The sequence below is a fragment of the Bison bison genome, unplaced genomic scaffold (genome assembly GCF_000754665.1).
Source record: "Bison bison bison isolate TAMUID 2011002044 unplaced genomic scaffold, Bison_UMD1.0 scf7180017864180, whole genome shotgun sequence".
Classification (NCBI taxonomy): Eukaryota; Metazoa; Chordata; class Mammalia; order Artiodactyla; family Bovidae; genus Bison; species Bison bison.
In genome coordinates this window covers 10,065,949-10,070,141 of record NW_011494752.1, presented here as the reverse complement: position 1 = coordinate 10,070,141, position 4,193 = coordinate 10,065,949, and the positions used below count along the sequence as shown (strand labels likewise).

General features: G+C 48.6%; 1 long non-coding RNA gene across 1 annotated transcript in view; it reads left to right on the top strand.

Annotated features, from left to right (window-relative positions):
• Nucleotides 1–1,594, top strand: part of LOC104990692 — a 3,330-nt gene extending 1,736 nt beyond the window's left edge. Inside the window, exons 2-3 of the long non-coding RNA XR_825543.1 lie at nucleotides 61–345; nucleotides 1,508–1,594. This is a non-coding gene — a long non-coding RNA (uncharacterized LOC104990692). The remainder of the gene's footprint in view (nucleotides 1–60; nucleotides 346–1,507) is intronic.
• Nucleotides 1,595–4,193: the final 2,599 nt, after the last annotated feature.

Genomic DNA, 4,193 nt, shown 5'->3' with positions numbered 1-4,193 from the left:
GAGGGACTCGGCCCCTACACTGACCCCCACCCCTCCTCTTCCCCACCACTGGTCCCCCAGCGGCCATGTGGCTCAGACGGGGCAAGGAAAGCTGATGTGGACGCCCCCAGAGAGGAGGGACTCCGCCCAGCACCTGCCCGTGGAATGCCCCCCACCACTCCGACCTCCCGACCTCCTGGGACGTTTCCCCAGTCCCCGAGATCCCCAGCCTGAGGGCAACAGCCTTCCTTCCCTGAGCTAAAGGAGCTTCCAGCACCGGCCAGCAGGGGCGGCTATGCTTCTGAAATTAGACAACTCCCTTCCAAACCAGCCCTGGTCCAGACTGGGGACACAGCCACCATCCTAGTAAGTAGCCAGCCCTAGGTCATCTCCCTCTCCCTCACTCCTAAAATCCACCCCATCAGGAACCCCACACCCCTAAACCTCCCAATTTGTCTCTATCTCTGCCTGGTCCAAACCACTGTCTTTCCTGCCAGGGAGACCACAGCCAGCTTCAGGCTGGTCTACTTGCTTCACTCCTGCCTGGCACTCCTCCATAATCCATTCTCCTTACAGCAATGAGAGTGATATTTCAAAAATGAAAACCAGATCACCTCACTCCCTGGCTTAAACAACCCCCCATACCAAGCCCGTGCAGCAGGATACCCTTCTCCACACCCCATCTCTTATTGCAGTCCTGCCATTCACATGACATTTCAGTGTATACACCTGTGCTGTCCAATGTAAGGTCACCAGCCACAGTGGCTATTTAAATATGTCAACTATAGTAAAATTAAATTAAGCATTCAGTTCTACAGTTCCACATTTCAAATGCTCATAGTCACATGTGGTTAGTGGCTACTATAGAGGACAGCACAGATACAAAACTTTTCCATCATAGCAGAGAATTCTGTCGGACAGTCCTGCTCTAGACATTCTGAACACATTTCAATCTCTCCAGTATACCAGTATACCATGCTCTCTTCTGTTGCCTTCAAGTCTTTGCATAAGCTGTTGCAACTGTCAGGAACACACACACACACTGCCTTGCTTTAGCCAATTCCTACCTCTCTGTTTAAACATCACTTCCTGGGTTGCCTTTCCTAGACCCTGGATTGGTTTGAGGGTCCCCTCTCTGTGTTCCACTAAGTGTTAGTTGCTCGTTTGTGTCCGACTCTTTGCAACATGATGGTTTGTAGCCTACCAGGCTCCTCTGTCCATGGGATTCTCCAGGCAAGAATACTGAAGTGAGTTGCCATTTCCTTCTCCACAGGGGATTTTCCCACCCAGGGATTGAACTCAGGTCTCCCACATTGCGGGCAGATTCTTCACTGTCTGAGCCACCAGGGAAGCCCCTGTGTTCCATGATACTTTGCATTTCTCTGACAGTAACTCATTGTCCATTATGGTTAACATTTAATTGTCTGGCCTCATCTTTAATAATAATAAGAGCCTCCTGAGCAGTTACTATATGCCAGATACTGCTCAGTGCTTTGCATATAATTCTCAGAGCAACCTTATTTCACAGATTAGGAACTGAGGCTGGGCAAGACTGGACATACTGTCCAAGGTCACAAAGCTGGGAGGTGACAGAACAAGTATTCGAATCTGGAGCCGCGCCTTTACACACCAAGCTCTCCAAGAGGTGAGATCTTGCTTATTTTGCTGTATCCTCAGCACCTAGCACAATGCCTAACCCCAGGTGGTGCTCAAGAAACCTTTGAATTATGATTGTAATGCAGAGGACATTACTGTGCTGTTGGGGGAAAAGTAAAGAGTAAGTGGAGACTCTCAAGTCCTTCAGTGACAGTTGGGTAGACAACCCTAATTGCAAGTCAAGTTTATAAAAAGTCCTCAGATTATCAATCATCAGGAAAATGCAAATCAAAACCCACAATGAGATACCACTTGACACCACTAGGATAGCTATAATTAAAAAGACAGATTATACACTACCTTTAAATCAACTAGAATACAATAAAAATTTTTAAAAGACAGATAATGATATGTATTGGTGAGGATATGGAGAAGTTGGAACTCTCATACACTGCTGGCAAATAATACAACGGTGCTGCCGCTTTGGAAAACAGTCTGCTTGTTCCTCAAAAAAATTAAACATAGAATTACCATATGACCCAGCAATTCCACTCATGGGTATATACTCAAAAGAAATGGGAAATGTCTAGAATAGGGGACTCTGTGGAGATAGAAAGTAGATTGGCGGTTGCGTATGGAGATAGAAAGTAGATCCCTACAGATGTGGGGAGTACTGGGGAACTGAAGGGTACAGGGCTTTTTTTTTTTTTTTTTTGGCTGTGCCTATGTGTAACTTTTGAGGATCTTAGTTCCTCAACCAGGAATTGAATCTGGGCCGCAGCAGTGAAAGCACTGAATCTTAAATACGAGACCACCAGGGAACTCCCAGTACAGGGCTTCTTTGGGGGGAGAGGGTGATGAAAGGGTTCTAAATTTGATTGTGATGATGGTTGTAGATATGCCAAAAACCATTGAATTGTACACTTTATGTTGGCAAACTATATCTTTAATTTTATCTTTAAAAAAAAGAGGTCCTCTGAGCAGACTGCCTGTGTTTTTAGTCAGAAATGAATCAAGCAGAGAAACACAGCTTTCTCAGTCCCAATGCTACTGAACTCATATTTGAAGAAGCTTCATCCAGTCCAGTTTCCATTGGAGGAAAATCTCCCCCAAGCAGTCTTTATGTTTGGCCTTTCCATATGTTTCAATTCCATGTGTTACACTTAGTAACTTTTTATAAAGACATGTTTTTCCACTTGAATTTGTTTTCAGAATCAATTTTAAGGAAGACAAGTGATTCAAAGCAAGTTCAGCAGAGATATTCTTTGGAGAGGGTGGGAAGGCAACTGCCTTTTTGATGTGTATCATTTGAACCATTTGAGTTTTTCACCACTGACTTAAAAAACAAAAAAAGGGCATCTCTTGCAGAGCTAAAAATGAAAAAAAAAAGACACAAACCCAGCTCAACTATGCAAGAAGTGTCTAAAGCCTGTGCATAATTAATGTAAATTCTAAAGAGATGTGGAAAGAGAAGTGTGGAGTGGGAAGGCCAGAGCTGCTCTGGCCTTAGACAGAAGGAAAGGTGGAACTTGGGGGAAGTCAGTGCACAACCAGAGTTTGCTCCTTTGCTTCTCCCAAGACTTGGTCCAGAGCCTGGGCTGGGCCGGTGTCCTGGCTAGGTGGAGCCTCTCTGAGCAGCTCTGTGTCTGAGACTGACAGAGAAGTAGAAATAAGCCAGTTTAGGAGGCTGAACAGGCTTCCTGGAACAAGGGAGGAGACTGGAGTTGAGCAGGCTGGTACTGGAAGAGAAAAATACTAGCTGAGGTAGCCAGGAAGGCCAAGAATGCCTCCTGCAGGAGGGATGTCCTGCGAAGTCCTGCGAGTGTGGGTGCAGTCTGCCTGGCCTGGGAGATCCTCGCTCTCAGCAGAAGCAAGCTGCCCCTTCTCACGCAGTCTCTGCCCCCGCCCTGGGAGCACAGCTCAGCCTGGCCCAGATGTGGGCCCTCTGTCCCAGGACCCAGAATAGCCACAGCCAGGCCCCGGGCCAAATCTGGGAGCCCAAGTTCACAGCCTCTGGGGAATTTTCCGGACCTTGGGCTGGGGCTGGGCCCGTTCTCAACAACCCCCAGCTACTTGCTTATGGATATCCGATTTTACTACTGCAAAGACCAGAAGGGAAGGATATTCTGCCGTCTGGGAGACAGGAGAGAAAGGGGAGTGGAGAGGCGGAGTCGAGACAACGATGGGGCATTGAGAGGAACCGCTGGTCAAAGGTCCTACAAAGTCAAGGCCGGTAAGGGAGACACAGCCTGAGACCAGAGATCCAGACAGTCTGGCCAGAACCAGCGACAGCGATAGGAGAAAGACCAGACACAGGCAGAGTCAGCCTGGGCCAAGGAAGCATCACATAGCCTGACTGAGGCAAAGGATTACCCAGGGTGTGTCCAAAGTCGAGCCGAAGAACACGCGATAGAGCACGGAGGGGTGAAGGCGAACCAGGAGACCAAGCACAGAGACGCAAAGGGCCTGCCTTTACGCCTCAGCCACGCCAACACCCAGGACGCCTCTGCAGTGCGCCTCAGCCACGCCCACACCCCACGACTCCTCCCCTCCGCGCCTCAACCACACCCCTCGTGCGAAGGCTCGGCTCCGCGCCTCAACGCCCCACGCCAGCCCAG